Source organism: Lutjanus erythropterus, chromosome 4 (genome assembly GCF_056507025.1).
Source record: "Lutjanus erythropterus isolate fLutEry1 chromosome 4, fLutEry1.hap2, whole genome shotgun sequence".
NCBI lineage: Eukaryota > Metazoa > Chordata > Actinopteri > Lutjaniformes > Lutjanidae > Lutjanus > Lutjanus erythropterus.
The window spans coordinates 35,648,485-35,673,577 of record NC_139320.1 but is presented as its reverse complement, the minus strand read 5'-3'; the positions used below and the strand labels follow the sequence as shown (position 1 = coordinate 35,673,577).

The window sequence follows — 25,093 nt, the reverse complement described above, 5'->3', positions numbered from 1 at the left end:
TTCTGGTCTAAATTATGGCAAGTATATTAAGTTAAGCACTATCAGTATCAGTGACCATATCAATAAAATCTTATACACATACCCAGTATTAAGTTAACTCAATACAAAACCCACCACTGAATAGAATAATGGGGCCTTTATTTTGAATTTGTCTATTTGAGGCAGAAGAAATGAAAAGAAAAAAGAAAAGCAAAACCTGACCTTGTCATAAAAATGTCCAAACACTAAATACATTAAAACAAAAGTGAAATAAACCAACACACACACTTAAAAACCACTTTTTGGACAGAAACATAGCTCACTATAGCTGTCCCAGTGCAGTTTCAGAGGCCACGGGTCTAAGCAGGGAGGAAATTTGTGTTCAGAGAGAAAACTCACTGAATACCCAGTAGCTCTGAACTCTGGCATGCACCGGCATAAAAGAGAATATGCCCCATTTACAATGAGCGCATGAATGAAGAGGAAGCAAATAGCTGGAGAATGTACACATATTAGACTAGACAAACTTACCCCAGAGTCCTGAGGCAATGTCACACTAGTTTTTTTCTTCCAAAGAAGTTATGCTTTCTGTGGATTCTCATACAGCATTTGTGTGATACTCCGGTGGAAACAGCTGTGACAAAATGAGCTTTAACATCAGACAAATTCAATTTAATAAATGGGGCTCCACCTACATGATTATTATTAGCCCCTGTTCCTCATCGACGTATCTTTTGCCCAAAGCTTGAGCTAAATCCTCATCCAACCCGTCTGAAAACCAAGAGTTAGTGAGGCTCATTACACGTCAAAATCAAGGATTAAAACTAAGGGGTTAAAAATATGAGGAATGGCTCTGGCATTGAGGAAATATATAAATAAAGGAGTCATCAATAAGCATCTTAGCATGTGTGAATAATGCATGTGGCCATTTCCCGTAGCCAGAGGCAGGAGATATTATTACACCATCAGATCAACTAGCCAAGGTAATAAATTGGAGAGGAGAGGGAGGTAGAGAAGCTGGGGATATTACCCCCCCCCCCCCCCATACACACACACACACACACACACACACACACACACACACATCAAAAGTATAGAGAGTAAAATCTTATCTAACATTTTGTCTCCCTCATGTCTGACTGCAGCTGTTGATATGTGGTCCTCACAGAGCAGAGTGTAATGCTGACAGTGTCACCGGGGTTCATGTATCTCCTCGTTTAAAGAAAGCCGCCTGATCCTGTGCTAATCCGTTGGTGCCACTCGTTTGGCCGAACTCTGGATTATTTCATGGCTATGAAGACTCTCCAGGAAAAACACACCGATTTAGCCTCCGGTGACACCACTGCTGCTGAAAGCCCCGCTTAATGTGCTTTAATATCAGACTGCTTAAATGTGAATGTCAGCAAACTGTGGTGTTTGCAGCAAAAAGTGGATTGTGTTCATCATTCTCAACAAAAAAAGTGATTATTGGACATCGTTGTTTGGAAAAAAAGGAAAAGGTGGAGATATTTGGGGAAAATGTAAAAGTTATTCAAAAGTCAAACCTTTATGATAAAAGCATACAATTTAATTTTAAATTATAGAAAAGTTTAAAAATCAGAATAGGTGAAAATTGGAATTGGCAGGTCAGACTTTTAAAACACTGGAAATCAAAAAGAAATTTGCAATTGGTACACATGCATATACAATATTCAAGCCAGCACTACATTTGTTGCTTGTTCTAGCAGAGCCAGTGTTAATTTTGGCATCTGATTTTGATTTAGGTTTTCATTTGTAGTGTTTTGACAAAAATCCATATTTGTTCTAGTCAAATTTTGGTCAGCAAGAACCAAACATTTCTGGCAGAAATGTTACTAAATGCAAGATGCTGTTTATTTGTGTTAGTGCAACAAAGTCAATCTGTGAAATAAACTTGTAAAAATAAGATACTGAGATATTTTGGGGCTGTTTACTGATCAGGAGTTAGACTGTGTGATTATGCAAATGTGTGTGGGTCATCAACTGAGACTCACAAAATAGTTTATCCATTTTTCCATCTTTACATGTGCAGGAAGAAATTCTAAAGAAATATAGTGGAGTATGGAGTCTCATTTCCAGGTCATCAAACAGATTTTCCATTTTGAGCATTAGATTCACCATCTTACTGACCTGTGATTGGCCAAAGTTTCATCTCACAGGCTAGATTTTCTAAAACCTGAAAACAGAACCAGGAGGAGCAGAAGTCTAGTTTTCTCTGAGACCTCTTAAATTACATTGTGCTGAAAGGTATGATGAACATTTTGCACAATGACGCCAAAAATAAACTCCTACCTCAACTTTAATAATATCACACACTCTTACAAATAAGGATTACAAAAGGGTTCTTCCTGAAGGGCTGAGATCTAACCCAGAACTATTTGCTTCTGAAGAACCTGTTTTTAAGAAAGGGTTTGTCAAGGATTCTTTGGAAGACCAAAGGTTCCATTCAGAACCCTTTTCATCCAAAGAACCCTTTTTGGAAGATTGTTGAAATCCTTCAAGAACTCTTTCATCAAGGGTTCTTTGTACCATAATATAAAAAGGTTCTTGGTAATATCTACTGTGCATGTTCTAGATAAAACATCTGGAATATAAAAGATTTTCTATAGAACCACCTGATTTTGCTGTAGATAAAAGCCTAGGAATACAATTTTTTTTTTTTGGCAGAACCCCCTGGGTGGGTTCTAGACAAAAGCCTTAGAAAGTGGACAGGTTCTGGATAAAGCCCCCAGAGAGGGGGGGTTCTGGGTGAAACCTTTCACAGATGGTTCTACATATAACCTTTTATAATGGGAGCTCTTAGATCTTTAGGGTTCCAAGTGGATCCTACCAGGAACCAAAAAAGGTTCTTCTATGGGGATAAGCCGGAGATCACTTTATGGTTGTAGTTAGCATCTTTATTTCTAAGAGTGCGTCACATGTTTTCAATCTTCTGATTGAAAAACTACAAAGAAATGCCACAAAAAGTCAGAGTTCCCACTTGTGAACTCAGGGAAACTCCATCTACCCAGACTTCCTGAGGGGCAGCTGTCTGCCATCACATAACAATGGCAGCACCCATGGAAGCCTAAAATAATGCAAGTACATACTATCATACAGTAAAACCTGTCCTGCTTGTAGCTTTAAAATATTTCACCAATAGTATTCATTGCCCTAAAATTAAATAAGTGATGACGTCTATTGCCTCATTTTGTTTTTTCCTCCTCTGTGTCATTTATGTAAGGAGACTTTGTGCACCTGGAACACTTTGAGGTCGGAAGTTGGAAATTTAAACTGGGAAATTCCAACCTCCGGCGTTGTCTGGAATGCAGCAATAGTTCTCGTTTTCGAAAATTACTTTCTGTTTTGTTTTGGTCCTAAGGTTTGGAAACAAATATTTTTCATTTCTGTTGATGAAATTAGCACGGAGGTGCACATCTTGTCATTAATGTACAGTGGTTAGCGCAAGCCGCATGGAATTTCACTTTCTCTTATGGCAAAGCCTCTTGCACTGTTAACACAAGCCACATTCAGCCCTGCATCTGAGAGCAATAGAGAGAAGGAGAAGGAGAAAGAATGAGGAACGAACAGGGGCCAGAGATGGGAGCCATTTCTTCACCTCGAATGACTTCCATAAAAGAAAAAAATGAGAGAAGGCGAAGAGAAGAAAGCCAGCAAGCAGGTTCCTCCATGTTTGATTTCCTGTGGCTGACCTTTTGAAACACAATAGACAGACAAACAAAAAAAAAGAACAACGGTCAAAACCTGCTGGAAAGTAAGAGGAAACAATTTGCCTCAAAAACAGTTCCCCTAGAGAGTCCCAGTGCAAACTCTGATCTGTTAAAGTCCCCTTGGAGTTGCTGTCTGGTAATCAAAAGGTCCTGTTTGTTTAGGCAGCAAGTTGACGTTTCAGACATTCCTCAAGTGTTACAGACTCAGTGAAAGGTTCAGAATTCAAAAAATTGTCAAGCCTTCTCCGGAGTTGTCAAAAGTACACGCACTCTTTACTCACATTTTTTACAAAAAGTAGAAGAACTGATTCAACTTCTTTACTCAAGTTCAAGCTCTGAAATGTACTCAAAGCATTAAAAGTGAAAAGTAGGGACATCTCTACCAGCTGTTTCTGTACAAAGCTAACTGAAGCTCACCTTTTCTCAGGTCAGCTCTCTGCCTATTTCATCTTTTTTGTCTTGTTGCATGTTTCACATTGTTTTTGTCCTGTTATGCCTTTTCGTTTTGCTAAATCTTTTACATTATTTTTGTCTCATTATGTCTTTTCCATCTCGTTATGTAATTTTGGATGCACAAAGGAATTGTCTTTTCTGTATTACTGTCACATTCATTTAAGTTGACATCAGTCTTGATGTTGGGAAGGCGTCGCACAATGATGCAAAATAAAAAATAATCAATAATCTTCAGCAAATGCATTAAAACTAAATAAAGAGCCTGTTTTGAAAATGTAACAAGTAGAAAGTACAGATACTTATCTTAAAATGTAGGGAGTAAAAGTAAGAAGAAAAATAAATATTCAAGTAAACTCAATCATTGCACCCTTTGAAACGCAAAGAGGAAAAAGGGAAGGAAAGATGGATGCAGGGAGGGGAAATTCAGTAATGCGAGAGGTTAAAGGGCGCTGACTGCAGCAGCAAAAAGCAGATGCTGGACGCTTCGTATTACACCGCATCACCAGCTGACCGGGATATCATCTATATACGACCTGAGCTGCCCTTTATACTGATAGGACTATCAGGAAGAGAAAGGAGGGGGGAGGCAGGGCTGTGAAAGACAAATAGAGTAAAGGAGAGCAGAAGTGGTGACAGGGGAAGGATAGAGGCTAGAAGAAGAGTGATGGGAGGCAAACAGGAGCAATTAGTACAAGTTGGTGGGAGACAGAGGTTGGTGTCTGGTAGTGAGAGGGGAAAACAAGGTGAGAGCTGGCAGGTATAAAAGAGAAGGAATCAGAGGGAAGAAAAAGCAGAATTTTGTTCCATTTCAAAGCACTGCTGGCGCTCTGCTGTGATACCATCTTGACATTTCTCATCTCTCTTCATTTATCTTTCTCTGATCCCCACCTGTTCTCCTTTTCTATTTCTCTTTGTGCGTATGCTTCAGTGTTTTCCGCTCTTTCTCTCCCCAAATCTTCCCCTCTTCTCAGAAATCTGCTCGCCTTCTGCTAAGTTGCACTCCGAGTATCATGTGACATAAACAACTTTGTCAACGTGGCTCGTCTTTTAATAGTAGCTGTCCTCATTTTATTCGCCCACTGTCTCGGCCCCCTCTATCTCTCCTCCTCGTTTCCTTGTTCACACAACACCTTATGCTGCAGTACCTTAGTAATGTGCTGCAAGGTCATCATCGCCACGGCAACTAGAGGAAGCGTGTTTTAAAGCAAGGACAAAGTGGTTAACGGTGTCAGGTCCAGCCTGGTGTCATAGCAGGATGATGGAAATCATATGAAAGTCACCAGGTTTCCATTTGAAAGACTCGACTCTCAGACTGTCCATTGATGTTCCAAAGCCTTGTCCCTTTTCACTCTGTGCTCCAATGACAGTTGAGCAAGCCTGGTTCCTCGGTCAGCTGTCTCCTTTCCTGTTTCCTGTACATAGATATGCTATGTAATAGGCTTGTCTATATTGAAAAGAAACTCAAATTCTGAGTATGGTCAAAAGACGGCGCAGGAGGTCCTGTAGAAGTGACATATATTCACATTTTAAGGAAGCCAATGTTGGCAAAACAATAGCTAACAAGCTAGCTGATCTACACCAATTATAAATAGCTAGTTAGCTAGTGTATTGCTAATATTAGCTCATTTAAGATGTGACCCTTTGTGGTTTTTACAAGAAAAGGAGAAAGCTGTCAAGTTTGCTCAACTGCTATTAGAGTACAGACCAAAAACGTGAAGAGACAATGCTAATACTTTGGGCTATATATTCCAAAGAGTGTTCTTTCAACAAATATGAAACACAGAGCAAAGTGACTTGCTTGACATCAATCAAATGTTTCACAATACCCCTCTTACTGTTCGTATTTCCTACTTCAAAACTGGTTATAAGTGATTCCTTAAAGCAGTGATTTTAAAATGAAAATGGCCCACAGGGGAGCCTCAAAATGCTCAATGCTATAATAATAATAATATTAATAATGATAACAACAATATGTAACATCTCGAGCTCTTATTTATAACACACAAAAATAGACACATTTTTAAAAAGTAAAAGACATTAGGAGCAGATCAAGACAAGAGCACAAGAGCTCAGCTGCAAAAAATCTGAACAACTCCAGGCCAAGTAACTTTCAAGTACAATGAGACACATAAAGTATGAATGGATGTAAGAATGGCTATGAATGCCCCAAATGTGTTACCCTGATCAAGATCGTCTCAACTGAGTGGGTAAAACCATTTAAACGTCAATGTCACTTGAAACAAAAGCTCCCTCAAGAGGCTAAAAAACAGTCAACTATGGGAAAAAAGGGGGGCTCTGCCTATAAGCTGTTATTTAGGGGCCTTGGCATGGAAAGGCCTCCAAATGTGAGATTTACGGGGCTTTATGGGCAGAAATGGAATATAATATTCATATTCAATGAATGAATTATCACCCAAAAAGAAGAGCTGTTGTGCTTTAGTTACCTCATAATGGGTCATTTACTGTATACTGACAGAAGGCGCAGGTCCTCTTCCACAGAGGCCGCCATGTTGTACCACCATGTCTCTATAGTAGCCCATATCAAGCAAACCAAACACTGGCTCTTGATACAACCTTAGGATTTTACGCAGGTTTCCCAGCAACTGTGCGAGGCAAGGTGCTAGTTCACTGCTAGATGCCACTAAATGCTGAAGAAAATAACTTTTGCTGTCCAGTGCAACTCGTCTCATGCAAAGTAATTCAAAGTAATTGCTAGAATTGCAGCAAGAATAGCGACTACAAAAATCTACTCCCTATAGATTTTTCCAAGGACACTCCTTACCGAACACAATGATCTCTCCTCATTCTCCTCAGTAGTAAGCACACAGTGTCACCGCCCCGGTATGAAGGGTTGCCTTAAGTCTTCAGATTGGTTCAGCAATGGAGCTTTTTTTTTTCCAACTCTCTAATTGTTTCCACCCAGTTTTTAGCAAAGAAAGCTGGATGATTGTCCTCATTCTCTATTGAGCAAAGCTTTAGAGATTGATGTGAGTCTAAGTGCAACAGTCAAACCAAGGTCTGCACAGTGACAAGGCTGAACAGCACTGGAAGGTTCGGCAGTCTCCTTGAGGACAATGAAACCTGTATCTTGTTGCACTAAGAGGGACGAGAGAATCCAACATAAAGATTCCTCAGAGCTTGGTCCTGTCGTTTTGCTGGCTGCTATATACCCATATTTTCTTACTTTGCTCTTGAGCCTTATTTTCACAAATCAGTTGTTTCACTGCCTGATAACAGCAGCCCACAGCAGTGTTCATTTTGTTCACAAGAAACTAGGAGTAAAAGTACTCGACCACAAAAACAAGAAAAAACCTAAATGAGAACATAGTTTTGAAAACGCAAACTATGCTGAATCAAATCCATAGGAGGCAGATTAACAAATCCACAAATAAATGACTGTTTAAATGCAGTCTTATTCCATGACCTGCACAATCACACATTGTATGCTCCTGAACGGCAAATGCTCTGCTGCCCAGAAATATTTCAGAAGTTGTTTGAGCTGCCTGACTGTTGCACTAATACGGAGAATCTTGCCTTTCAACAATGTTATGACTGTGCCAATAGTTTTAACATCAGCGCTTCTTGGAAGGAAAAAAAGCACCAGATTTATGGACTAAATTCATCTACATTCCCACTGAAAATTAGACAAGAGAGCAACAAAACAGTTGGAACAAACCACAAAAACAGGCAGACCAGCATGCTGGCAATTATAAAACGATATGCTAATGATAATGTAACATTATCAAGTAACTTAACATGACTTTCAGTCTGTTATATTTCATGTTAATAGGCCAGCAGGATTAATATAGATATGAATCACATGAAAATACCAGAGTCATGCACAGAAATGTCACAGCTGGCAAGAAATTGTCTGAAAATTATGCTATACAACAGTATATAGCAACTTTGTGTAGCTTGCAAGTCTGACCAGAGATACAGAAACCAGAGTAACAGTAGCTAGCTAGCAGAGGGGGCAACACATGACAGTATTTACTGCTTATATGGAAACACAGGGTTAGCTGTGTACTTGATTGCTTTGTTGGGGCACTTTGCTTTTTTTCAGTTGAGTTTTTGAGCCAGCGTGACCAACAAGAAGCTGCTGACCATCAGCTGGCTGATCATTTGACACAGGCCAGGAGTTGAACTGGACCCTGAGGGGTTTTTGTGCCACATTTTTGTTAAGTTCAAGTGATCATGACACAATTTGCCAACAGGAATACAAGACATCTGACTACCGAATGGTTTACAAAACATAGCACTAGGTTGGGCACTCATAGGTGCCTGCTGGGTAATCCACAAAAAAGTTGTGTAACTGGTAAAAAAAAATATAGGCCTGTTTATATAAATCATCATGCATGGATCATGCAATACAATAATATGCTTTTTTTTCCTGAAGAAGTTAGAAATGAAAATGATTGTGCAGTATTTTTGACATTTAAATCTGCTAATAACACTTCTCAGTTTTGCAGGTGCAGGTGGAGGCAGGTGTGCAAAACTGGACCTGTGCAGGACTCTGGCTTGCGCTGCAGTATAAACTTTCACAAAAAGCAGCTTGATAAAACGGTTACCAGCTTCTCTCATCTGTTCCTCAGTATTACAACATTAGTCTAACATCGCCCCAGCCTTCTTCTGCACTTTCAAATCCAAGATTTACTAACGTTTCTAAATATTTTTCTTGGTATGGCAGCTTGTCTTTGTGAAAATTGTCCATTATGGATTTTTTCGGCACATTAGTTTACATGTAATTTTCTGCCTACGGTGCCATGATTCATTTATTTAAACTGCATGTTACTATGAATTTTTTAACTAAATTATGTAATCTGGTAGCATGACCTGATCAGTCCTGATAGTTTTCAGTTCTTTCTATGAATGATGTCAGCTCGTAGTGTGACCTGACTGGTCCATGTGTTTTACCTAATTTAAAATCTCTCTCCTTGTGTTAACCTGTTGAAGGTCACTGCACCAAAATGTTCTCAATAAATCTTGGATTTGCAAATGCAGAATACGTGTGGGAGTCTTTTTGGTTTTTATTGTCGACTCTTCTGCTTCGCACTCATCTATTTACAAGTGTGCAAACGTTTTGCTCATTGTGAAAGCCTATGACATAACCTTTGACCTTACATCCAGAAAAATAATGGATTATCACTCTCTGACCCAACAGCAATCCGATAGCTAAAATGGAAGACATAAAAGCGAAGCCGATGGAGAATACAAAAATGTAGACAATACAACATCGAAGGTCAAGTGGGACGTTTGAGAAAAACTTATTAGTATTAGCTTTTGATAGCCACAAGCTAGGCATATTATTATTGTTGCTAAGGAAACAGCTAAACGGCTGCAGAGCAGTGATGCTGCACCAACTGAGAACATGAGAGTGACAATTGGGTGCAGGTTTGCACAACTGGACCCATGTAGGACTCTGCCTTGCCTATAGGCTATATCTATCTGACTTTAAAGCAGGGCAAGATCTCATGGTTTTTCCTTTAAATACAAGTAATATTTAAGATTTACATAATATCCTCATCAATGATGCAGACATGGCTCATTAAAAAAACATTAAGTCACATGACAGTGAATAATGGAAGCTGGATAATCTTCCACTTTTACTTTAGCCAAAGATATTGCATTTGGTCTCCATACATTTTCTGTATATCCCAGTCACAATAAAAAAAATTTCTCCCTGCTTAAACTGCTCGAGGAGCACTGAGTGATGGACATCTTGCTGACGTTAATGAGCTCACATACCTTGCCGAGGGGACAACAGCATTAATAATGCTCATATGTGAACCCTGTTAAACAAACGCTCGGTCCCACCCACGTGAGATTTGATCCAACAGCCACTGACTCGGCCGAGTGCTGGTCACTCTGAAATGGTACTGCATTATGATGATGTTTCAACAGATTGTACCATCAGGGTAATATGAGACTTCACTCCATTCCCCTGGCTTGTGACACACACATACACACACATTAGTATTGACCACAAACCATGAGACAGCAGATCTGCATCATCTACGGAGGATACGCAGCCACCGAGATGAATGGAAGGTCAGCCGGTGCATTTATATTCAGGACACAACCACATGAGTAATATGTATGCATATGCACAACATCAACTATCTCTCTCTGCTGCGCACACACACATGAAGACACACACACACAATCTATGACTCCCTCCTTCAGCTGTAAGACAAACAGAGGGGAGGGGAGACGACGAGGGCAGTCAAGTGGCACGTGTGCAAGCTGTCGTCTGCACTGTGATATCAGCGCAAGTGTTTAAACAGCCTGACGCGCACGCAGAGACAGGGCATAGGAGACACCCACATGAATAGGGATGTGAGATAATACACGTTCAGATACATGTATGCGTTCGTGTGTGTGTGTGTGTGTGTGTGTGTATGCATACATTTTGTTCACTGCTTTTTACTCTTATCTCCACTGCAGTGTGGCTACCTCGCCTTGGTAGTGCCAGTGTGGTGTAATGCAGCGTTCGGGAGGGTGTCATTGAGTTCATGGACATAAACCAACCCACTGCCAGACCAGTCTACTCCTCTCAGGAATAGCAATGGAGGAGGTGCGTGTATATGTGTGTGTGTGTGTGTGTGTGTGTGTGTGTGTGTGTGTGTGTGTGTGTGTGTGGGTGGGTGGGAGGGTGGATGGAGAGAGACTGGAAAACGGCGAGAATGGGAGGAAAAGTCGCAGAGACAGAAAGACAAATAGATGGACGGCAAGGGTAAGAAACAGACAGTGAGTGATAGAGAGGAGACATCCAAGAGATATAGATGTAATAGGTGAGGGGGGCGGCAGACAGACTTAAGTGAAAAAGTAGTCTGCTCACTTTGAAAAAGCTCCCTTGTGTAAATTTACCACCTCCGCATGTGGCATTTCGAGCACGGAGGGCCTTTATCACACGGCAAACACACACACACGAACTTTTACTGCCTCTCTCACATGCCAGCCTGGACTGACATGGAGACATGCAGGCAGGCAGGCAAAAGAGAAACAAAAAAAAAAAAAACAACGAAGACGTAAAGATGGACAGACAGGTAGACAGACAGAGGTACAGGTGGCACGGCCCAAGAAAGACAGAGTGGAGATATTCAGCATATAATGAGATGGGAGCAGCAGAGTGGGAGAGAGGGGATTCAGACAGAGAGGGATACAATAAGTACAGCGAGATAAGAATAATTTATGACAGTGGAAAATCCTTGACAGGAGACGGTTCAGTAACAGCAAGATGATCACTGATTAGGAGCTGAATGGCTGAAAAGCTTAATAGCAGAATTGTTGTAAAGATTATGAAGCTCAATAGATGAAGATGATTAACGCTAATGATTTGGCCTTGTGTGAATTTTTCACATTCTGCAGTCTGGTATTTATGATCAAATCAGGAATTACTAAAGGAGTGGATCAGGACTGTCACAATAAGTGCAGTTTGTAAATTTCGGTCTACTGACAAGCCAACCACAGGGGATGGCAAGTAACTACTATGTTCATGTTTTGTTTTCTTTTTTTTCACCTCTTGTTTTATATTTCAGTTCTACAAATAATACAAGAGCAAGCTCGAGGATGTGGCTGTCTGTGACCTGACTTCAAATTTTAAAGCTATAAGTTGTTTCACTGTTTATTTCGCAGGCTAACCTGCTGATGTTAAGCAGCTAATATAGCTGCTACCACAGGCTGGGGCGATGTTAGACTAATGTTGTAATACTGAGGAACAGATGAGAGAAGCTGGTAACCGTTTTATCAAGCTGCTTTTTGTGAAAGTTTATACTGCAGCGCAAGCCAGAGTCCTGCACAGGTCCAGTTTTGCACACCTGCCTCCACCTGCACCTGCAAAACTGAGAACCAAAACTTGCAATTAGTCAAATCCGCACCCGCCCGGAACCGTATATATAAGCCCCACGACCCGACCTGTGATTAAACACACGTACACAGTCACACACCAGTGTTTTCAACTGGCACAGTGCCTGTGCTCCTACAGCTGTTGATGTGCTTCCCTATCAAGTCTCGCTATCAACAGCTACTACTTTTTGGAACTTTTTTATGAGGAAGAAAGCCACTGACAAACTTTCTTCTCACAGTCTTTGAGTGCACCAACCCCCCCCCCCCCCCCCCCCCCCCCAACAACATCCAACTTGGCCTTTGACGATGTATGGTCCATAATTTGATATCCTCCACTTGGTATTTCTGCCTTGTTGTCATCCATTTTAGCTATCAGTTAGCCTACATCACTATTGGATCCATAGATCAGACAATGACAACCCATTGTTTGTCAGGATGTGAGGTCAAAGGTTGTGTTGAAAACTTTAAACAATAAAATCCTGACGGATTATTAGGCCTGACATTACTGCATTAGCCCCGCGACCCTTCAGGAATAAGCGGTTACAGAAAAAGGATGGATGGATTACTGCATTAGAAGATATAAATGTCAAAAATACTGCAAAATCATTGGCATTTCTGATATCTCCAGGGGAGAAAAACGTTATTGTATTGAATGTGTTGTGTTATTGTTGTCACCTGCCTGCAATCTGTTCAGTTTTACCAGTGTCCACTCCCATGAATTTATACAAATGTATTTTTACCTATTTCACATTCACAACATTTTTACGTGTTGCCTGGAGGTTAAACAACCGGATGCAGGATTCTAGTGTGATGTGCATTAGATTTGTTGTATAGAAGCCAGACATTTTTGCTCTGTGATCCTCTTGCCAGTGTGTGCATGTGTGTTTGTGTTGATGCTGTATGTAAATTCACAAACCCTGAAGGTAACAATATAGATACATGTGGAAAAGAAATTGTCAGTGGTAAGGACTTTTTTTTGCAACATTGTGTAACTATGACTAGCACCCAGCAGCTATCTTGCTTAGACCATGGAATAGCCCGCTGAGGTTACTCTGTGGCCACCAAATATTCCATGTAGGTGTCTCTCTGTGGACACCATGTTTTCTCCCCATACTGCAAGCCAGTTGCACAAACATTCAGCAAACTTTCTGCATCCTTTGATATCAGCTAGCTACCAATATGTTGGGGCTACTAAAGCTGTGAGTGAATGGAAGCAGGAGAATAGGTAGCTAGAGTATGACATACCTAAGGATGTAACGCACTGCAGTTTGTGCCACCAGTTTCTTCAACTAGTCAAGACGTCTAGCTTGTTTTTTATCATTTTCTTCAGGAAACACCACATCACTATAATGGGAAAAGGGACAACACAAGTACTTTAGTTGAGAAAAGCTGCAATATGTTGCGTTAAATTGCCTTTTCTATATTGTTTTTATATAGGTTTACATTTGGGCCACCAAAATGTACTTTGGCCACCAAATTTAGGGCCAGTGCTTAAAAACATTGGCATCTATCCCTGCCGCTCTGTTGAACCAACCCAAATAACCGCAGGGGAAAATCCATCACCACGACAGCCCGAGAACGAACGCTACCCAAAAGAAAACATCAACAAATATCACTTTTCCAAATCACAATCACACACACACACACATGAAGTACCAAGGCCCTGACTTGTCATTTGGCCAAACGGGGGATAATCTGTACTCTTCAGCTGTCTATGACCAGTGATTCAGTTTGACACCTTAATCTGTGGAAATCACAGAGGGCTCCTCCGTGGAGCCAACTGTATTTACTATAGATTACATCTTCCACTCGTGTGCATTAGTCCAGTGACAGCTTTGCAGACTGCAGGGAAAACAGCAATCATACACCATTGACTGACTCACTGTGATTTTGCCAGTTGCCAAATGGCCTCGCAGGACTCCCCCGACCATTTGCCTGAGTGACTGACTGTCAGTTAGACGCTTTGTGTTGAATTTCCGAGGCTCAAAGTCATCTCTGCGCTCACACCCCGCTGCTGTCACCTTGATCAGAGCATCCGCCCTATTTTCTTTTTTTCTTGATAATTGAATCATGTAAATTAGGGTATCAGAGTGCTCGTGTCATTATGCACATATGCACACGTTTTCTTTCTCTTGCGCACGCAAACACACCGCTCATCTGCATTCGACAGACTGCCCCATGCCTGCTGAGGACAGCAGGGAGATGACATCACTTCCAAAGGACAGATTAGTTGAGGGCTGAGACAAGAAGATGGGGGAGGAGAAGAAAAAAAGAGGACAAATTCATAGAAAAACATTTTTTTTAAATCAACACAGTCAAATGCCGATAACCATGCATCCTCACACACTTTCTCTGAGTCTCTTTCTTCTCCCGCACACGGTTTGTTTAGTCAGAGTCGTGTGTGCTGTGAAATTCAGTATGTATCTGAGTGCCTCTGCGCTCTCGCTGTTCTATACTCTAATGACCTTGTAGATCTGCCTGCTCTGATCTGCAGAGAAGCTTTTTCAACCCACTGAGAGTCAGACACCGAAAGAGAAACACAAAAGTGAGGCATTAAAAAAAAAAAAAAAAGCAGAAAGACAAAGAATGAGACAGACAGCTGCAGAGAGACAGACAGGGAGAGGGTGAGGAAGTGAAGCTGTGAAAGAGAGACAGAGGTGTGGAGATTAGATGATGAGAGGAGGGTGTGGACTCCAAACAATAAGGAAAATATAGATGGTCTGTTGTAGCATCGGTTTGGCAAATAAAATCACAAATGAGAGTTAAAACTACGGGAAGAAATTTTGTTAGAAAAAAACAAGGATGGGTAAATAAAACAGTCATACAGTGTTTCTTCTGGGCCACCCACAGATTTCTATCAACATTCCCATATTTAATTTAATTTCACCACTTTCAGTTTTCTGAGATGCTCTAATTTGCTGTACTATTGGAGCTACAATGAAGCTTTCAACTTAAGCTACTATTAATTAGCTGGATTTTACTTTATTTTATACTGGATTTTGCGGCTGATATCAATATTACTGATAATCCAAATTGACTGAAACAGTAAACCTCCACTGGTATATTTTAATAATTAGAAATAAAAATTAAAAGGAAAGAATAACTTGAATTAAGAAAACAGATCAAATATACATAGCATACTGCCCATAAACAAAAAACAAAACTGAAAAACAAAACAAAAAAAAATCTGTGTAATGTTCTGAAAAAAAAAAAAAAAAAAAAAAAATCTGCCAACATATACATCGATACTGATATAGACCAATATCAATATGAGGCCCATCACACTGGTTGACTGATATATCTGTCTGCCTCTACTATTAATGCGCAGCGACAGCTTCAAAATAAAAGTCTGACAAAGGGAAATCATTGCAAGGCTTTTATTGTGAAGTATGTAGCTAGAGAATATCTAGTCACGAGGTTAGCAACTGTACTAACTTGTGCTTTTAAACAATGTTCTGCTTTAAGAACATTTCAGCTATTTTTTTTTCCTCTTTTTTTGTTAATAGATCAGTTGTTAACACTGCAAACTATAAATGCTAATAGAAAATCAGCTTTATTGCGAAGTTGGTTTTCACATATGAGGAATTTTGCCTTGATGTTTTGGTGCATAATCAGAATCAGAACCAGAGTCAGAATCAGATATACATTATTGTTCCCCGAGGGGATATTGGGTTACATTGCAGTTTCTTCTTTTCCTGAATAGAAATATATATATATATAATAAACATGTGACAGAAAATGTACACTGAAATATATAACAGCAGTGTACTTAAACAATAATGATGAAAAATATGGTCTATAAATCATTGCATTAAAAAAAAGCAAGAATATTAGAAATAAGAGCATTAGTTGCAATAAACAGTATGAACGCAGTATTAATTCCAATGTATACAGACAGATATATTGGCACAATATTGGCCTGGCGCAGCTATAGTGGTCAATATCTGTTTCAGTACAGGTGTTTATTTTTTTTAAGAGAACATAATGCATATTGTTTTCATTAATTTCAATTTTTTATTTTTTAGGGTTAGGGGAGCTTTTAATGTATATTTTATTAATTACTTCAAGTTATGTGTTGTTGATTTTTTGTTTCTTTAGTTTTTTAGTTATTTATGTTTAAATATGCCAGTGAAAGTATTGTTTCAGTGCCCTCATGTTGTTTGTATTTTATTTATAAATAAATAATATTTGCCAATATATTAATATTAAACATTTTTTACTTCCAATGTCAGTATCGTTATCAGCCCCAAAAACCCAATATCAATCAGGTTTTGGTGTTGCACCAGTGAATTATTATTGCATGGTGAGAAACAAACAAAGTAAAGAAAAAATAAATATAAAGAAAAAGATAAAGCTACTTTACGTTTATTAGATGAGGAACTACAGGCAGCAGCAGTCATTACGGTTTGGTTGAACCTCCAACATGTCATCCGAGTAGGTGACACCTATCCCCATAATTTCCTGCACCGTGCATGGAAAACTGGCATCATAAACTCTGATCACAGTGGCTCACAGTACGACACAGTAACGCTGTCCAGACCGTATGTAAAGTTCCAGATGAGTTGTACATGTTGTGAAGATTAATTGAAAAAGTTATTAGACCCCAAAACTAATTGATTTCTGACACTTTCAATCTATTTCAGTAATTAAGCTTTAAAGGCAAAACAAACAAGTGTTCTAAAATCCTGCTTAGACCAAAATTGCAAATTGAGTTGTCTGTTTTTCTCTGTTTATTCTGTTATTTTCTCTATAACAATATAAAAAATCCATCATATAAATTCAGGTATTTGGGGGAAACACTGACAGAAATATGACAGCATCTTTATACAGGTTGTTATTTATTCATGCGCCTTTATTTCAAGTTTATTAAAGAATAATGAGCAATTCTATCCACATTATGGTTAATTTCTGATGATTGTGTGTGTGTGTGTGAGTGTGTGTGTGTGTGTGTGTGTGTGTGTGTGTGTGTGTGTGTGTGTGTGTGTGTGTGTGTGTGTGTGTCAGCCTGGTACAGACAGCCTGGCCAACGCGGGAGTGTAATCATTTCCTGAGGGCAGCCGTAGTGTAAACACCAGTAGTCCAGTCATTATACAGGAGGAGTGTAGGGCTGTTCATGTGTGTGTTTCTGAGTGAGTTGCTGTGTGTGTGTCTGTGTGTGTGTGTGTGTGTTTTTTCATTCATTCATCCATAAGCGTGACTGCATATTTAGCTTTAGCGTTAACAGTAGGAGTCACACAACAGGGATTCAGTGTAGTCCAACAGAGAAGCAGAGAGACAGAGTGTATAGTCTGCCAGAAACGGGAATGTGTGTCAGTGCGTGTGCGTGAGAGTGTGTTTTTTCTGTGTGTGTTAACTACTCTGCGGAACGTTAAACAGTAACATTACCCATTCTTTTGTCTGCTCAGCTCTTTTCCACATTAAAAACTGTCTTGCCTCAAACTACCACACATTAGCAGTGAAGCACGTTGGCCATCTGCATATGTGCAAACACACACACACACCCACATACACACACAAACACACATATAACTCAAGTCAAACACATATCAACACATAAGTCTCAACATTCAGATGGTAAATAAAAAGAATCCAAATGAAAAAACGGCAGAAAAAAAGCAGAAAACGTGAGCAGGGACAACTTAGTCTTGAGTCTAAACACACACACACACACCTCACACACACACACAGAGTAAACAGCAAAGACTTACTGTATCTCTGCAAGGACTCATCTGACTGCTGCTGAGGGGAGAATGGAAAGTGAAAACCTCATGCTTGCTTCGCGGCACTCCTCTCTTTCACTCCCTCCGTCACTGCCCCCTCCTCCTCCTCCCTCCTCCTCCTTTTTCCTTCACTTTTCTCCCTCCCCTGCCTCTTTTCCTTCCTCCTCCTCCTCTTCCTCCTTCCCTCCCTGTCCTTCACTCCCCTCACTCCTTCCCTCCTCTCCTTCCCTCTTGGCAGAGCCCTACTGTATTCAGATACACCAGCCTCCATATAAGGCAGCACAGCTAAACATGTCACACATAATTTATCCACAGCGGGCTGTGAGTTCACCTTTCACAGCTCACGCTTGGATCGTATGCAAAAGAGGGAGGAGAGGAAGAGGAGAGGTGGGGGGGGGGAAGTTAACTCAGACAAACTTCTACTGTCAACAGCCACGTTCCCACAATTTCACACTGCGTGAGAGCGTGTGTACGCCCGCGTGCATGTGTGTATGTTAACAAATGCTGACAATCAGACCGTGAAAATGCTACCGGAGCCCAAAAACGCAATTCACCTGTACTGTTCCAACACCTCCCCTCCTTCTCCTCCACTCTCTTCTCCGTCTTTGCAGTCTCTCCACCATCTGTATCTGCAGGCAGTAAATCTCATACAGATGCTGTTTGTGAGACCTGTCCACCTGCACCCCCCCCCCCAGACACCTCCCTCTGCTCTCCTTATCTGTGCTGCTACCTTTATAAAACATGACTGACAGGAACACAGAGAAAGAGAGAAAACAAAAAAAAGGGTTCAATACAGGCAGAAAAAGAGAGGAGGAGTTAAATCATTTTGTGTTGTGATTGAAACAGAGAGTGAGAGTGCAAGTAGAGCGAGATAAAAATAATATGTCAACAAATAATACGCCATCCGGAGCACTGTCTAGTTGTGGTCCAATAGAATTGGCGTGATTCCCTCTGATGATGTGTCAGGTTTTTGCACAATCGATGGCTTTAAAAATACATGCCTGCTGACCTCCTCGACTTCCTCCCGGTTCAATTCTTTTCAACTTACAGCCTTTATATTGCACTTGAAATAAATAAAAAAAAAGAAGAGGAAGAAATGCGGCATGTTGTATTGAAGACAAAAGAAAAAGGAAAAAGCAGAGAATAGAGAGACAGAGAGATTGGGAATAATAATAGCTGCACTTGAGTAGCGGTGCTGCTAGCTGGTAGCTTTCTCCTCCCTCCTCCACAGCTCCAGTCCACTCACAGGACAGCAAGAGTCACAGCTCTGTTGCCATGGTGTCTAACTCCATCAAACACTACGTCAGGTGCATGTGTGTCTATGCGAGCATGTGTTGTGTGTTTGCGGAGGTGTGTGTGTATGTGTCAGGTGGGTGTTACCAAGTGACTCAGAGCCACATCGCTGACTTGTGGCTGCAATATATCAGGGTGTTTGGAATTTATCACTGTATTGGCTTGTGTGTGCATGTGTGTGTGTGCGTATGTGTGTGTGAGGGAAAGGTGTTGATTGAACAGCAGCCTGCAGCCTGCCCTGAAAAGCACCTATGATGGATCTGTGCTGCTCTAAGTGTTAATGTTTAGCTCCAGCTTCTATAAATATTTATCAATTTGTTCATAGAGTCAAAGCGATGCACTACAGATGCCATTAATATGGAATTTCGATTTTAGAGCTGGCAAGTCACTGACTTGTGCCCAAAAAAGGCCCTGCAGTTGTCTCTCCAACTGAACTGGAAACGGCATGCGGTGTCTCAAAGTGTGTGTACATGTTGTATTGTGACTGTCTGGAATACAGATGGACTCCAAAACTACAGGACATGGTTAGCACCTTTCTCTGGAAAAAGCTTTGTCTGTAGAGTATTGTGCTATGCTCTGTGAGGAAATATTTATTTTCCTTTTCCTTACTTAGAGCACAGATGCCAGCTACAGATTTAGCATCTTGCTCATGGACACTACTTTCAAACGTACACTACACAACTTCTACAACTGCGAAAAATAGCTGTATAGAAGATCCTTTACCTTTGTACAAGTAGTAATAACAGAATGCAGAGGTGTGCACATGACCTCAGAGTCGAGTAACAAATGTGATGATTTTAGATTTGACTTGACAAAATCAAAAATGATTCGCTACTCCACTTGGACTCTGACACCAATAAGTCATGACTACACTTGGCCTTGAGCCTTTGGACTTAAAATGCTAGATAACTACCCCTCAAGTCCAAACATTAAAAAGTCTGCTATTAAAAAAAGTGTGCCAAAAGTCAATTTGTTTCCCTTCATTCCTAAAAACTAACATTAACACTCAACTCCCCAGATCCACTTGTTTGAGCCAATTTGACAGCATCTAATCAAGTCTCAGGAGAGGACCATGAAGACCTACTATTATAATTACTGAGCTCCAGTTGGGAAAATTGATATCAAAGACAATTTTGTTTATGTACAAAAACTAAACAAGTATACAAAATTTGCATGCATTTCAAAAATGAAACATGGAAGTGCAACAACTTCAAACTACTGAGAACAGTAAGTCACTACATACTGCCAGCTTATAAACTTGTTGTAGCGAACTTGCCAATTTACACTTTAAGCAGATATGGTGCAACTTCACTGTTGTTGTAGGTCCAATATTCACTCTGCTTTCACCTCTGTTTTGGTCTCCACCAGCTTCTAAGCAAAATATCTACTTCCTTAGCTGCTAAATACTTGACAGTGTCCACCAGCTAGTTGCAAACTTTGTCTGCCCTTTGGTGCTGGATGATTTTTCATGGGAAAAACTGCCAGTTGCAGCTGAAATGACTGTGATGAGAGCCATGGGAGTGAACCAAAACAATGAGCTAAAGGTTGCTAAAACGCTCTGTAGAGTTGTGGGGAATTGCAGAGTCAGGTGTTAATTTCCTGTGTTTAACATAACACACAGTCATTTGACTTGCTGTTAATTTAAAAAATATTTATTAGTGCAGATGTAAGTAAAAAGCTGGAAAAAGCCTAAATGTTGTTGTCGCTCACTCTGGAGGCAGAATGTTTTATATTATATTACTGTGGTATTATTTGTACATGTAAGCAGCATTTCAATGTTGCAGCTGCCCCAAATGTGCTAATTTAAACATTACATGCTGTTTCTGTAATTTAACATATAACAGTGCCTTATATTTTAAATGCTCATTGAAAGGTTTTAAATTATGAATCTGCCAAGTGTTTGTTCCCCCTGAGACAGAGTGAAGTAGAAGTGCAAAGTGGCATAAAATGGAAATAACAAGTACTTCAGAATCATACCTGAGTACAGTACTTGAGCATATATACTTTACACTGGCAGGCTTCTAGTCTAAAGGGAGCAACACAGTGATGAAGAGACAAGGTACAGTGAAAGGTTTTGGACTTAGATAATTGCTGCAATTGCAGATAATTTAATGCACACTAAGGTTCCTGCTCACTGCTCTGCTGATGTCTGTATACGGAGGAGAAAACGAAAAGGACTTTTGAGGCACTGCTTTTCTAACGTAAGCCAGTGTCCCTCACAGCCTCGCTCATTCTGATCATCAAAATGAGGCCATGGATCCATGAACATGTGTCCCTTGTGTTCCAGATCATTAAAGACAGGAGTGAGGGAGGGAAAATTGAGAAAAAGAACAAAGACAGGAGGAGTTAAAGTTGGAGACAAGGAGATCTGGATCCATATATCATCTTTGATCCATGTTGCTAAGCAAAGCCAGAGCTGGACTGAGAGCAAACAAATATGTACTGGAGAACCTCAAGGATCTTAGCGAATGGAAAATCCAGCAGGGCGACCCGGTGTGCGTCTGAGATATTGTCAGCATTCGTAACAGACCTTCATTCTACTGTTGAGTGTCTAAGGTCAAATCATTAAACAGATGATCTTCAAACATCACTAGCTATTTCAGTCTCTTAAAACGGCATGACCTTGCAGAGCCTCTGCGTCTTTCTTCTTCTTAGTCTGAACAGCTCTGTTTTCTGGTACCAACATATTCTGGAGCCCCAATATGTGACCGCAGGGGGAAACAGTTTGAATCCGTCAACACAGAGCTCAGTGATTGGATATATATGAATGAGCATTGTTCGAAAACACTGAAACACACCACTGAAATAGTTGTGGTATGGCCACTGCTATTCTTCAACTTGTAACTAAAGGCAGACATACATTCACTTTTCTTTTTCTTACTTACTTGCAGTATCTTTTGGCTTCATCTAAAACACACACTCGAGAACTATGATGTGGTCAATCCGTGTTGAAAATGACAGATGTAGATGCAACAACTTCCAACTTTTCGCATTTCACATTCACATTTTAACTTTTCAAAACATCAATAAATCGAGGCTCTGTTCTTAAATTTGGTGAAGAGCACATTATGATTTCTTTATGATTCTAAACTCTTCTCTTAGATTCTGTTAGGACTTCTCAATCTTGACTTGAGAGTGCAAAGTCTTAAGATTTACTTGTGACTTGCACAAAAGAAATGACTAAAACTAAAATGTTTCAAAAAAAATTAGCAAAAAGAGGAAAATGTACTTCACATTTATAGCAGAAATGAGCTGCAAACACATTTAGACTAATTCTAATTACTTTATAAAGTTGTTATGGTGAGAATGTCACCAAACACATCCAGCATATATTTGTTCACTTGGACAACTTCTTGCAAGTTCAATATTCACTGTGCATTTGCCTCTGGTTTGGTCTCCACCACCTCCTATGTACTGCTATTCTTCCAATTATCAACTACAGACAGACAGAGAAATTTCACTGCACATCAAAAAATTACAGCCAGAGATGCAACAACTTTCAACTTCATTCAACATTTTAATTTTCCCTCGGAAAGACTAAGTAGAGGCTCTGTTATTAAAATGGCGTTACATCTGGTGAAGAGCACATTATGACTTGTTTACGACTTGGTTTTGGTTGATACTTGACTTGGGAGTTGTCACTCTTGACTTGAGACTTGAGTGAAAAGAATTGGTAGTTACTTTACAGTTGTCAATGTACATATCCAGCATATCATTTGGGGTCATGTTTCTGGTGACCTGGCAAATGTAAGTCAAAGTCACTGTGCTTTTACCTCTAGTTTGGTCTCCACCAGCTCCTGAGCACCGTTATTCCTCAGCTTGTAACTTCAGACAGACATGCATCCTTCACCTTCCTTTTTTCCTTACTTACAGCGTCTCTCAGCTTCACGTAAAGCTCACACTCTCAAGAATACCTTCTATACTCAAGAGGACTACAGTATAGAGACACATATATGTGCTGTATACTTTTATCGGGCGGCTTGGAGTGTCCCGAACACCAAAGCTGAATTATTACAGAGCGGAGGCAGGGATATAGATGCTACTGTCACATAGGTGTCTGGTGGATAATTCTATCAGGCGGCAACACAGATAGTGAAGGGGGTGCTCTTAATGAAAGGAGCCATAATGAAAAAAAAAAGGAGCTTCTCCATTTTGAGTTTTGACAGGTGGATTTCTGCAGGGGAAGAGCTGCTCTGTCAGACCTAAATGGAGACAAACTGAATATTCAAAAGATTTTTTTTTGTCTGATCTGCATTATGGCTTTTTTGCATTTTATATCCCAAGCCACAAAAGCTCTTTGCATAGTCTGTTACAGTGTTCTGCATATAAACAGCTTCCCACATCCACATAATAAAGCCTGTCAAAAGGTGCAGGATACACAAGTATAACAGTCTCAAAGCTCCACCAAGATTTGTGTGATAATGGGTAATATAAACAAAATTAACTTGAGTTCTGTTTTATTTAAAATATAACTTAGGTTTTCTTATTTTCTTCAGGGATCTCTATGTATGACTGACAATTAAATTCCTTTTGGACTAAAGGTTCAGTTTAGAAAATCATTCTCACACATCATCTCTCACTAAATCACTCATTCTGACCTTTCTTGTTGTGTCTCCACATGACAGTGTTGAAACATAGTTTCACAACGGGGTCCCAGGGTGGAGGACTGATATTTCCCATTTGAATCCTAGGGTAATAAAGTTTAAGAGTCCCTGCCCTGTGCTGCTGCAATCGTGCCTTCCAGGCTGTCTGTCTCTCTGGCGCAACAGATACGGTCACAAGCCTCAGTGGCCGTTAAACCACAAAATGACCCACAATGGAGAAGCCACGGTTTTACCCGCCAATCAGCTTGCACCAGTGTCACAACATACAAAAAGGCTTTGTTTATTTAAGTATTTGTAGTATCATGGGACCAATATATATATGTATATTTAATTTCAATCAAAAACAGCTTTGGAAACTTAATCCAAAAATGCCTCATTAGTGATTTTCATCATTAAAATGATCATATAGCACATTAACCTTACATTCAAAATAACATCATTCACCATACTTTAGTGTTGTATGAAGCATATCAGAAGAAATCATGCAACATTAACCGGATGTTTCGCAATTAAACCTTTAAGACAGAACTTTCTACATTGCTGTCGAGGATTCTGATTCATTTTCATCTTCTCTATAACATACATACACTAGACTGTACCTGATGTACACAAAAAGGTAAACAGTCTACAGAATGACAAAGTGTGAGTTATCCATTCCTGAAAGTTGCACTGTGTTCACCAGCAGCACTCCGACATGCAAAACCATCCCAATATTCAAATTAGCTACAGTTAAACAGTATCTGCAAGCTGGAAGAGAAAAAAAACATGCAAAAAACAAACTCGGTGACAGAATAAAAACTAACACACTCACGTCAGCTATTTCAAATCTCTCTAAGACACATCCTCCTTTGAAAAACTCATCTCTCCAAGTAAGAAAAAAAATACAGCAGCGACCATCACTAGCAACAGGCAGGGAAGTTGTCAGAATCATAACATGTCAAATATTAATGACACCCTGTCGTCTCTATAGAGCAACTCTCCCCGCTCCTCCTCTCAAGAGGCAGCAACAGACGGATAAACACGTCATCTTGTAAACCCGGTATCCATCCGCACGGTCAGAGAGAGAAGCTGCCTTACCTGCCTGCTTGTCTGTGTGTTTCTCCTGCTCTCGATCTGGGTGTATGAGTGTGTGTGCGCTCACACACAATCCCTCGGAACAGGAACTGATGAATCTGCACGACTTCAGCCCTGCAGCGTGCAGTGCATTATGGGTTCTCTCTCTCTATCTCTGCTGTGTGTGTGTGTGTGTGTGTGTGTGTGTGTGTGTGTCTCTCCCTCTCTCTCTCTCTCCCTCTCTCTGTTGGCACAGTGTTAGAGGGGGATGTCCTCGCCTCCTGTCTGGAGAGAGGAGGGTGAAAACACACGCGCTGTGTCCACACACACACATACACACACAATGCAGAAGAAGCCTCATGATGACAACCACCGCGGCTCCCGTTGCCCTGGCAACAGCATCCCCCCCTCCTCTTCT

The 25,093-nt window shown here is 40.3% G+C and overlaps 1 protein-coding gene across 8 annotated transcripts in view; it reads right to left on the bottom strand.

Annotated features, from left to right (window-relative positions):
- The window catches only part of LOC146328799 (muscleblind-like protein 1), a 103,932-nt gene extending 79,115 nt beyond the window's left edge, over positions 1-24,817 (bottom strand). For 6 of the 8 annotated variants that reach the window (XM_084717810.1, XM_084717813.1, XM_084717814.1 and 3 more), the window contains exon 1: positions 17,714-17,869. The gene's annotated coding sequence lies outside the window, so the exon portion shown is untranslated. Of the gene's footprint in view, positions 1-17,713; positions 17,870-24,433; positions 24,562-24,699 lie in introns of those variants that run through there. The other 2 variants (XM_084717811.1, XM_084717812.1) reach the window with 2 other exon arrangements.
- Positions 24,818-25,093: the final 276 nt, after the last annotated feature.